This window comes from Odocoileus virginianus, chromosome 6 (genome assembly GCF_023699985.2).
Source record: "Odocoileus virginianus isolate 20LAN1187 ecotype Illinois chromosome 6, Ovbor_1.2, whole genome shotgun sequence".
Lineage (NCBI taxonomy): Eukaryota > Metazoa > Chordata > Mammalia > Artiodactyla > Cervidae > Odocoileus > Odocoileus virginianus.
In genome coordinates, this window is record NC_069679.1 from 1,730,202 (window position 1) to 1,742,689 (window position 12,488).

General features: G+C 42.8%; 1 pseudogene; it reads right to left on the reverse strand.

The window, feature by feature from the left end:
* Nucleotides 1-1,760: 1,760 nt before the first annotated feature.
* LOC110143119 (ZZ-type zinc finger-containing protein 3-like) lies at nucleotides 1,761-5,690 on the reverse strand (annotated as a pseudogene).
* Between the last annotated feature and the right edge of the window lie 6,798 nt (nucleotides 5,691-12,488).

Genomic DNA, 12,488 nt, shown 5'->3' on the forward strand with positions numbered 1-12,488 from the left:
CTGCCTGCGCAATCGCTCACCTCAAAGCCTTGGGAAGTTAATGACCCTCCCAACGGTGGCTTAGGTTCTTGAAGAAAACTGCTGGAAAACTGACAGAAAATCCAAAGAGCGTTTTGGAGATGTGAGACAAGGATTTGAGTTTCAACATGTGAAATGACAGGCATAGAAAGGGGGGCTTGGGGGATGAGGACTGGCCTTCTTTCAGGTCAGGCCTTGTCCCCATGTCTTAACCCCTGTTGTGACCCTGAAGCTTCTCAGCAAGCTTACAAAGTAAGAATCAGTATCCCCATTCCTACATATGAGGAAACTGAGGCTCAAAATGGTAAAGCAAACTTCTCAGGATCAAATAGCTGATACGTGGCAAAGCCAGGGTTCAAGCTAAGGTCACGCTGACTCCAGGCTGTGTGTGTGTGTGTGTGGGTTTCTTATCCCCCACGTCTGCCGTCTCTGCTCTGAAGACACGGGCAGGGGTGGGCATGGAGCGAAGCGGGTGCTGCATTACACAGATATTAAAAGACCCATGAAAACTGGATTGAAGATCACCTCTCATGTTCCAACCATCTATTGATTTCAAATATGCTTTGGAAGCACCTGAGGCAGAACAGGCTCTGCTCTCTTGAAACAAAGGGTCTAACTCACTATCATTTTGAATATAATATAAACAGACATGTGGTTTAGTATCCACATGGTTTATTTCTCACCATTCTCCTGACAAATGAAAATTATTTAAGAACACACTGTGTACACAGATAAGAAGAAACAAAATGTTTTAAATGATGCACAACAAAATCCAGCAGTATAGAAGAGTGCACATGAGCTCTTGCTCGCTGCACAGACTAAATTTAATCACTTACTTAAATAGTAATAAAAATACAATCTTTTATGGATCTTGCACAGACTACAAAAGAGGGAAATTATTACCATATGCGATTTTTTTATTAGGCAGTTTTCTTCAATGAGCTGCACTGACAACTCCAAATATAGAAGCAGAAGGCTGTGTATTTTAAAGGAATTAATGTTGCGAGTTAGAGACTACACAGTATTACCACTGGCACTTTTCATCATGGTTTGTGCACACCACATGATCATCTTCTATAACATTACATTTAAAAAATATATGTGAGTGACAATTTTATCGCGTTCACACACCATGAGCTGGTTAAGGAGGCAATGCTGCAGTTCCCTCCTGTACTGCTTTGCTGTTGGTAATAAGGACAGTTCATTGTGGTTAAAGGAAATTAGACATCAATATGGTTAAGTTGTTCAGAGTCATTAAAGGCCATCAGTGGCCACCACTGGGACAGTGAGTTCTTTTGCAGTGTATATATCCCAGAGGCAAACACCATCATTGGTTAAACTTTGGTCTAAAAAGTCAGTTTCTGTGCTGAAAACTATTTTCACAAAACCGAAAGCAACTAAGTTGTTTTAATGTACTTTTTCTTCTCATTAGCATATTTATGACCAAATTCTCGGAAACCTTTGGAATTTACTCTCTTTTTAATATGTGCTCTTATTTCGATCTCACCCATTTAAGATCACCACCTACTAGGCTTTAAAGTGGTGGTGAGAATTTCACCAGGGAAACGCTTTGCTCCTTGGGAATGTTCAGCTGCTGGGCAGTGATCTAGAACCACGACAGTGCAGAGCTGGACTCGACAAGAGCATTCGGGAAGCTGTTGTGCTGTGAGTGTCATTTCAGAGGGTCTTTCCAAACTGTGCACATAATTCACAGTTATGTGAATGGCACAGTGGTACTATTGCTATGTGTCGAAGAGGACCAGTATATGATGTTCTCTTCCATGTTGTCTGTTTGCTAGAAAGTACTTTGGGTCAAGGTCATTATGACTAGTGCCCTGGGACATTCTGTAGTCTCTAAGAATGTCTCTGGCCTGTAAACAGATTCTAGTTGGTGATCTTCCATGTGAGTATCTGTTTCATGAGGGCAGTCTGAGCCAGAATCACAGAAATCCAAAAACATTTCTGGAGGAGAAGCCTGGCAGTGCCACTGAACACCCTGGATAGGTTCTGTTCCACATTTATCACACTTGAAACCCACATGTTGCACAAATCCACTTTCAGCTTGCCTTTGCTGAAGTTTTTCTGTGTTATTGTTTTTTTAACTTTAATAACTCTAATATTCCTTACATTCAGGGAAATTCCCATGTTGTTGTTGTTTAGCGGCTAAGTCAGGTCCGACTCTTTGAGACCCCAGGGACTGTAGCCGGCCAGTCTCCTCTGTTCATGGGATTTCCCAGGGAAGAATACCGGAGTGGGTCTGTTTCCTCCTCCAGGGGGTCTTCTCGACCCACGGATCGAAGCCACGTTTCCTGCACTGGCAGGTGGATTCTTTACTGCTGAGCCGCCCTGGAAGCCCCCACTTCCTGTATGTAGCAGGAATATTGTCTCCATCTGATGCCTCCTTAGCAGCAGTGTTCATGTGGCTATGGAGATGGGGTTGGCCATCATCTTCTCCCACATACACTGGTGGCTCATGGGCAGCCATGAAATGGAAGGTTTAAAGAGGTGCTTTTCAAAGGGTGCCGTCGTCTGCTTGTTGAGGACTCTTAGAGAATGTGTATCCTTCGGTGTTCTGCTTGGGACTGGAAGGCCAGATTTAGTTAGTTTTTTTTTTTTTAGTTTTTCGTTTAGTTTTATGAAATCCTTCTGCACTCAGCTGGCAACCTGCCTGGCTGTCCTGTTGCCCCGTTCATCTGCTCTCTTATGCTAGCGTCGAGACTCTCCTTCCTCAGGAGGGTATTTCAGGAGTAGTCGTTCAAGCTTCTTCTGGTCTTCAGCAGTCCACAATTGGTTAAATGTATCATCACACAGGTGTCCGAGGACGACAGTTTGAACCTTCTGGACCATCACTCAAAAGTAATATAGAGTATGAGAGGGACTCCCCATCCTTCCTAGGATCTAAGGGAATTTTTGGTCTAGCAGGTAAACCTACTTTATCAAAAACTAGTTTAACTCTCCTAGTATGTCTTTTATGATTTTAAAATTCTCTTTCAAAGTTCCCAAGGCTATTGATTAATTGGTCCCATACAATCTGAGGTGCCTGAAGAACTCTCTGTGGACATGGAAGCCCTGTACCAGCCTTCCTCTGGAGTTTTCCCACACATCCAATGGGATTTTTAAGTGCTTCTCTCTGATGTCTGCCCAAACTTTCAAGGTCCTGAACTGCTTGGGCACACAGCACCTTGAGAACAGCAATCGTCTGTAACAATCTCTGATAATTTTCATGCGGCGCTGAGCACTGCAGGCCTCTCTGGCCACTGTGACTGCCCTCCGGCCCCACCTGGCACCAGCTCGGGAAGCCGCCCCAGAGAAGCTCGACAGAAGCTCTGGGGCACCTTCCCTGGTATTTTTACACAATAGGGACCTCTATAAATTATAGCTGTTTGGCCCTTCAACTGCAAATGAAACAAAGACTATCACTGGGCCATCAATAATCTCCCCCGTGTAGAGGAAGTGGACATATATGCAGCAAAAGGATGCCTGAAATTTTAGAATTTGATTGTTTCTCGAGTAATCTTTTTACTTGACTGAGTTAAATTTAAGTGCTGTTGCGCTTACATTGTCTCAGCCTATTTTGAAAATGAGATAATGCAGCTTCAGGGTGGGAGAGAGAATTGTCCCTCCTGACACATTTTATGCAGTGATAACAGAGCTCTGTGGGGAAAGGATGAGCCAGGAGAGAGAAGCTGCTTAGAGCCGCTGCTTTCTTTCCGAATTGCGCTGCAGAGTATTAAACTATCAAAGCCACACACAGCTCCCACTTCCATCGACACGATAGAAGATGACTTGAAGGCCAAAGCAGCCTGGGCTCCGCCACAGAGGAGGGCTCTTTTCATATCCGGATGGAGCTCTGTAACCCTCTGCAGACTCCCACCATCACTTACTGGGTTGGAAGTTGACTATTTGTCTGGCTCCTGTGTTTCCTTCACTATTAGAGTCCAAGCCTCAGTAGGAGGAACTTACCATCAGCCTTGTTGATGGATGCTACAGAGAGAAAATTAAAAGGGGTTGGCTGTGGAATGAAAGCTCCTGGTTGAACAATGTTCCAACACATTGGAAAAAAGTTGGTCTTTGAGTGTTAGATCCATCCTAGATTTTTACGTGGCAGAGAGAAGCTAGGTGCATATTGTGCTTTTCTTTGCTGAAAAAAGTTCACAAATGGGGCTTGATATGTGTGTGTGTGTGTGTGTGTGTGTGTGATAGTTTCTGGTGAACAGTGATCTCCGAAGAAGATTTAGCAGGACCCAGGGACCAGGCTTGCTCACTCCAGAGCTTTTGTGCAGCAGAGTTTTATTAAAGTGAACAAGGGACAGAGAAAGCTTCTGACATAGACATCAGAAAGGGGACGTAGAGTGCCCCGTGCTAGTTTTAGTAAACTGTTTTATGTCTGTTAGAAAGGTATTAATCAGATAGGAGAGACACCTCAAGGCTGAAGGAGTTTCACCAGGCCCCTCTCCCACAATAGGCATTTTTGAGGTAGGATGGCATGAGGTATGTCATCCCCCAGCCGTAAAACAATTGATATGAATACTGGTTTGTTGAGCTATTATCAGCCCAAGGTTTGAGAAAAGAAAAAAAGTTAGTTTTAGGTGGAACCATTTTGAAGAAAGGCAAGTTCCTAAGCAAATACATAGTTTCATTAACACAGCTTAAGGAAAACATTTCCATGGGGAGTTTGTTTCTTCCTGTCACCTAAGGGAGGGATGAAAAAATGTCTGACACTTGCAGCCTATTTCCTCTGTTGGGAGACCCCTGGCCTCTCTGCCTGTCACCCTCATGAGTGTGAGTCCAGCTCACCTGGAAGCCAAGCCCCACCCCCCCCCACCCCCGCCTCCCCGCTGAAGGAAGGACGAGCATGGTGTTAAGGAGAGCTATCAGAGCAGATGAAGGAGACACGTGTGCACCTTCATGTGAAGAGGCAAATGGTAATAAAACCATCTTGGGCGTCAGCATCCTAAGATCCTGGTACCCATTGCTGGCCTGCTCTTCCTATAACATGGTAAAGACATCTTAACATGTTAAAGAAAAGCTACTCCTCCCCAGAGTAGTTTTACGTCTTTAAATCAGAAATCTGAGAACTAGGGAAGACGCATTAAGTTCCAAATCCAGTGTTTTCCTAAACTCTGGGCAGAGCAAAGCTATCTGTGAGGCCTGGCCTGGACTCTGCCTCTAGTGGGTGGGATCTCTCTGTTGAACAGTCTCTCTGTTCAACACTTGGGCAGATGTGGGGCCCTGACTAATGCAAATCTGCATTTTACAGAGGAGGAAATAGAGGTCCACAGAAGGGACCCAAGAGCCTCTGGGCACAGCAGAACCAGGACAGAACTCAGTTCCAAAGCACATCAAAACCCAATCAAGCTACGTTTCCTTTGCCAGTAGGCACAGATCTTGCATTGTGGGCTTTAGGGCCACAGATCTGAAGAATTGGTTGTTCATAGCAGAAGGCAATTTGGATCAATTGTCCTGTTCAGTCTGCACCAGGAAGCTCTTTACTGAGCTCCTGACACCCTAGAAAAAATACCATCACCCAGCTTTGAAAATGCCTGATTAGCTTGTCAGCTGGGGCTGCTTAAACTTTACCTTTAGGTTATCTCTCTATTTAATACCTCGGGGCTCTGTTCTATTGATCGCTGAGTCTGACTCACTGCTGATGTTTTTGAGCAATTGACCATTACTTCAGGTAAATTGGAGATCCAGAGGGAAGAAGGCGTTTGTGGTCCTGCAATTTCCTGGCATATTACCCATTGGGGAGATGGTTTAGGAGTCTCCTGGAGAAGATATTTTTAAAAATACAGCCCAGCAGCACACTTTTTGTGAAAATTGACACCTAACTTAATTCAGGCGAAATCCAGAAGAGCTAGAATGTAGAGCTTCCTTGCCTGAAGTTGTGGAGCCAGTATGAGTGGGTTTGACCTTGGCAAAAAAACAAAGAAAGTCTGATCCTGTCTTAAAGGGGCCTCTTTGGATCAATTCAATGATTATTTGCAACCTGTGTTGGAGAAACAGTTGTGGACTTAGTTCTATTAATGTTTTTCTGCCTCAGATGTTAATTTAAGGTAGAGATACTCATTCCTTTTGGTTGTTGTTGTTTAAAGCTATGGCTTTTGCGTTTATCCTAAATAGAGTCATAAAAGAATCTCCAAACTTACAAAACTCCGTTGATATTAATGTATTTTTGCACATAGATACATGCCATTTGTTTTGAGGAGGGGTTAAGAGGCTGTTCTCAAGTCGAAGTTTTAAAACACGTGGGTTTGAAACCTATGGACCTGCTAGTGGTAAATAAAGAGTAAAGTAATAGAGCCGGTCAAGCCTCCTGTTTACACAGTACTTTTGCCTCTCACAGGGACAGTGGCATTTCTTAAAGAGTGATTTGCGGGGTGGGGTGGATGGGTGGGCCTTAAAAAGCGCCCCCCCACACACCGACACTCTAAACTCAGACAAAATGGTCTGTTCTCTTTATGGTTCAGTGCTGAGGCTCTCCTTGGCAATTCAGTTAATTCCCGAGAGAGGGAACACAGACTTTAACTACATTGGATCTATTTCTCCAGGTGGAAAATGCGTGGCTGCGGGAGGTAGTGTTTGTTCAGTTCTACTTTGTTCCTGGTAGAGATACAAAGCCTCTGGCATATGATCTCAGTTAATCCTCTAACAACTCAAAAGTTCGGTAGGATTATCACTGCTTCACAGATTAACCCCAGGCATGGGGACGTGAACAAATTGCTGAGTTGTACAGGTAGAATCTGGAGTTGTCTTAGCCCAGGTTGTATAACAAAACACTAGAAGCTGGGTGGCTTAATCAACAGACATTCATTTCTCACAGGCCTGGAGGCTGGGGAACCCAAAATCAAGGTGGCAGTAGATCGGGTTCCTGATGTGGGTCTACTTCCTGGTTCCTAGATATCTGTCTTCCAACTCTGTCCTTACATGCCTGGGAGAGAGAGAGAGAGTTCTGGTCTCTCTCCTTCTTATAAGAACTCTGATCCCATCATGGGGGCCCCATCCTCACGACCTCATTAAACTTAATTGTCTCCCAAATGCCCCACCTCCTAGTGCCAACCCACTGGGAGTTACAGCTTCAATATATAAACTTAGAAGGGAGACAGGAGGAGATGTCCTCACCTCCTGCCCTGTAGTTGAGCCTTGGCAGGGACTGAAGAAGTGCTGTAAAAAGGACCAGATGGGTAGGGATCTGAGAACACTGGTGTTGCAATTAAGAGGCCACTGACATTGGGAGACTTGTCCCCAGGGGCAAGATGTAGCCTTGAGAATGATCATCTGTAGGGAAGAAAGAACATTTCTTTTCTTCCTTTTTCCTTTGTAACCCTGACTTGTAACATGTACATTTGATGCCAGTATGTACACACTCACACACTACATACATTCACACTCATCTGTCTATGGAGAGAGATACAGAGGAATAGAATAGGATCAGAGTCTATAGCATTAGTTAATTCTGGAAGGTGAAATTCTAAGTTATTTGATCTTTTTTTCATTTATCTGTAGTGTTTACTTTTCTAAAATGACCTGTTTATTATTTGTGTATATATAAAATTGATATTCCAAATCCTCCCAATATATCTTTTCATGATTTAAGTTCTTTTTCAAAGGTCACTTGTGTTGTGTCTGGGTATTTCAAAACAATGGGTTGTAAATTCAGGCATTTAGTGTTAACCCTTATTTTTCTTCCCACCATACTGATATATTTGCTGTTGGTGGTGGTTTGCTTTTTGTGTAAGACTGACTGGTTGTTTTAATATCCTATAGCTGCAATCTAAGTGATTAAGTGTTTTTCTGAGCTCTCCTCAAGGCTTTCAACAGCATGAGATTTTGTGCCCTTACAGTTATGAGACAGAAGTGAAGACCATTTGTTGTTGTTCATTTGCCAAGTCGTGTCTGACTCTTCATGACTCCCTGGACTACAGCACGCCAGGTTTCCCTGTCCCTCACCATCTCCCAGAGCTTGCTCAAACTCCTGTCCATTGAGTTCATGATGTTATCTGACTATCTCATCTTCTGTCATCCCCTTCTCCTCCTGCCCTCAGTCCTTCCCAGCATCAGGGTCTTTTCCAATGAATCGGCTCTTCACATCCAGTGGCCTAAGTATTTCAGCTTTAACTTCAGCATCAGTCCTTCCAATGAGTATTCAGGGTTGATTTCCTTTAAGATTAACTGGTTTGATCTCCTTGCAGTTCAAGGGACTCTTGAGTCTTACCCAGCACCACAGTTTAAAGACCTTTGATGAAATGAAAAAAGGTAAAGTTAGGAAAACTGAGCCCGCTGGGCTGCCCACCAATCCCCGCCCCACAGATGAGTGACTTTGTTACCTTTTCAAAGAAAAGTCAATTTTTGATTCATGAACATTTTAAAAATAAACATTAAATGAAGCTAGTCTTATTTTTTTGCCAGTACGGTTTGGGAACAAAGACTAAGATAAATAGGACAAGGAAAGCCTTTAATTATTCTTTGTAACATTTAAAGATTAAACAAAGTGACTTAGTATCAGTGGGAGCTAAAACTAATTAGAAATCAAAATTATATTTGCTTCATCAATATTAAAATAAATCCAAGGGAAAACGAAGAGGCTCTTTTGTCATTAAGTTTAATTTGATATAACAGTCTTAGTTCTTACTGTTTGTAACTGTGAGGGTTTTCTTTAAAAGAATGTCTGGGCATGTATTTTGTAAAACATCAACAATTTGCTGAGTTATGTATAGAAGGTAGATGATTCAAAGGGGCGGGAGGGAAGAGAAGGTTTCAGAACAGGCAGGTGAGGTGAGGTCTTAATAGCAGCTCAAGACCTGCATGGTGGGTGGGATGACTGAGAAGCCAGGAAGGAGCCAGATGTCCGCAGGGGCCCCCAGGGCAAGGTTCCTCTCTCCTATCCTCCACTGTGTTGCCCGGTAGAATTCTCAACTCCCTCAGGGCCGGCTTGGAGGGGCAATGCTGTTGTGGAGCCTTATTTTCTCTGGCAAGAGCAGGGAGCAGGGAGAATCCTACAGAACGTGAGATAGCCTCTTCTGGAAGAACTGGAGCAAGTGGGGTGGCCACTGCACAGTTGGACGGCACCCCATGAGAACTGAGATGTTTGCTGATCTGATCAAGTCTGGGCCACATGAGCCCAAGCCTTGGCATATGATGCCCCCCCGGCTCAGCACGCCCTGTGACCTGCTGCTGTGTGCAGGAAGGAGCTCTTGGGCAGAACCACCCTCTGCTGACAGTTTGGTCCATGCCAGGGCCTGTATTAAGTCAGAGGTGTTCATGCATTTTCTCATGCAAGATTCACAACAACCTTCAGGACAGAAATGAGTTCCCCCGTTTTTTTAATAATACAACTCATCAATTTATTTACCTCATTCTCTGTTGGGCATACCTCTCTTTTCATTGTGCAAAAATACACGTAGAATTTTTTACTTTTGATCATTTTTAAGTATACAGTTTAATAAGTCACATACATTCACATTGTTATGCCACCACCATCCTCCCAAACCGAAATGGTACCCATGAGAGAAAACCTCCCCCCCCACCTCCCCCCAGCCCCTGGCAGCCCCTGTTCAACTTTCTGTCTCAATCATCTCCATATTCTAGTACTCTCATATAAATGGAATGATACAGTGCTTGTCTTTTTGTGTCTGACTTATTTCACTTAGCATTGTATTTTCAAGTTTCACCCATATTGTGATATTCTTATTTTATTTTTAATTTTATTATTTTTTTATTGCAATATCATTGATATAACATTGTATAAATCTAAAGTGTACAATGTGATAAACAGTATCCCCGTTTTATAGACTGGGGATCTGATGTTTACACTGAATAACTTGCTCAGGGCTGTAAGGGGAATTAGTGCAGAGTTCAGTTCGGTTGCTCAGTCATGTCCGGCTCTTTGCAACCCCATGGACTGCAGCACACCAGGCCTCCCTGTCCATCACCAACTCCCGGAACATAATCAAACTCATGTGTATTGAGTCGGTGATGCCATCCAACCATCTCATCCTCTGTCATCCCCTTCTCCCACCTTCGATCTTTCCCAGCATCAGGGTCTTTTCCAATGAGTCAGTTCTTCACATCTGGTGGCTAAAGTATTGGAGTTTCAGGTTCAGTATCAGTCCTTCTAATGAACACTCAGGACTGATCTCCTTTAGGTTGGACCGATTGGATCTCCTTGCAGTTCAAGGGACTCTCAAGAGTCTTCAACACCACAGTTCAAAAGCATCAATTCTTTGGCGCTCAGCTTTCTTTATAGTCCAACTCTCACATCCATACACGACTACTGGAAAAACCATAGCTTTGACTAGACAGACCTTTGTTGGTAAAGTGATGTCTCTGCTTTTTAGTATGCTGTCTAGGTTGATCATAACTTTTCTTCCAAGGAGCAAGCGTCTTTTAATTTCACTGCTGCAGAGGAAGAATTCAGATCTGATGTCGCATACTGGGACCCCTGCTCTTAAGCATCCTTGACAGAAGTGTTCTTCCAAATGCAGACCATAGACTGCTACATCAGACTCACCTTGCACACCTAAAAAATGTAGCTCTCTGGGCCCCGCCCTGGTCCTGTTCTGTGCCTAGTCCCTCAGATGTGTATCTTTGATGGGCTGCAGCCCACCAGGCTCCTCTGTAAGTGGATTCTCCAGGCAAGAATCCTGGAGCGTGGTGCCATGCCCTCCTTCAGCAACCCAGTCCTACTAAATGATAATCTTTGTATTTTTAACTAGCTCCTGAGTTGCTTCTTATGTAAACCTAAAATTTGAGAATCCCTTCAATTCTTTTTATTGAAAACACAGCTTAGAAATGGTGGTGGTGGAAAGAAAGAAGGCATAATAATGAACTCAACACTAGATGATTTTGCTAGAAGGAACAAATGAGTGAGCAAGACTCCTGGAGTTCTTAAGCCTATATTTTCTGTGGGGTCTCCTGGAATGATTTCCAATGTCCGCTCCTATATTCTTTGTGGCCTCATGACTTCTCCTTTCATGAAGCAAAAAGATAAATCTCTTGTACTTACGCTATATTTTTCATTCCCATTTTTATGGATCATGTCAACATGTATTATGTATGAAAAACAAGCCAGCTTATCATCAGTGCAGTGAAAATGTAGCGTCCTGATGAATGGCATAAGAAAGGGAAGATCCTGATGACGAGCTGAGAGGCTGGCAAACCAATGCACAGCGAAGCCAGAAGAGACATCATGTTTAGTGTGGGCCTGAAAGCTCACCTTCAGAAAGACTTTCACCTTGAAATCTGGTGATGTGTGCAACAGATGTTTTAATTTACCTAAGATAATTTGCATAATCAATTTAACATGTGGCTTATCAAACCTGCCAAAGAGCAGGTGACAATATGGAATTAATATGATTACTAATTTGACACATCATTGAGATTAATTTGACCTTTCTTGCTCTCAGAATACCCAGAGGTCTTTACAGACAGGGATAATGTGCTGTGAGCTGCCATGTGTAGCAACCTGAAACCCACCACCCAGCCTCAGAAATAAAGCAGCCACTTGGCTCAGTCTGGCCGCAGGTTTCAGCTCCTTTTCTTTCAGAGTCTCTTTTAAGTTGAAAAGAAGGTAATGAGTGAGTGTTGTAGGAGGCATCTGACTCTGAGTGCTCATGACTTTATGAAAAGAAATTGATTTATCTTCCCTCTAATACCATAAATGGTACTACCTTCTCCCTGGTCTGTGGATTTATCCTTGGTCCCAGACTTAAAGAAATGTCACCTTTGGGAATCCATGGTGAGGACCCATTTAAATTTTTAAGTCTAGAGAATCAAAATAAGGGATTAAAATGATTCATTGGTTTGGTTGCAGTAGTAAATTATTGGAAATAATAGAAAAGTTTATTAATAGGGTATTGGTTAAATAAAATATGCCAATAGAATGTACACAACCATTCAAGTGATGTGGGAAAAGTATATTTAATAACACAAAAACATGTTAGTGATGTAAGGTGTGAATGGATCATTTTGTAAAATAATATATGCACTATCATTTTATTTTTGTAAGGAAAATTATATATATATGTATATGAAAATATAAATACCAAATGTTAATCCTGGTTATATCTGTCCATGGTTATATCAATACATGGTAGGATACAGTGTTAATATCTTAGGCTGTCTTCTTTTTTGTATTTCATCCTTTTTTCTATATTCTGTTCTCTGGCAGTGATGTCCACCATTCTGTCTTCTAGGTCACTTATCTGTTCTTCTGTCTCAATTACTCTGCTATTGATTCCTTCTAGTGTATGGTTCATCTCTGTTGGTTTGTTCTTTAGGTCTTCCAGGTCTTCGGTAACCATTCCTTTCAACTTCATCCTGGATCAGCGTCACTATCATTATTCTGAATTCCTCTTCTGGAAGGTTGCCTATCTCCACTTCATTTAGTTGCTTTTCTGGGATTTTGTCTTGTCCCTTCCTCTGGGACATAACCTTTCATTAGGGGACATAGGCTTTTCATTTTGATTAAC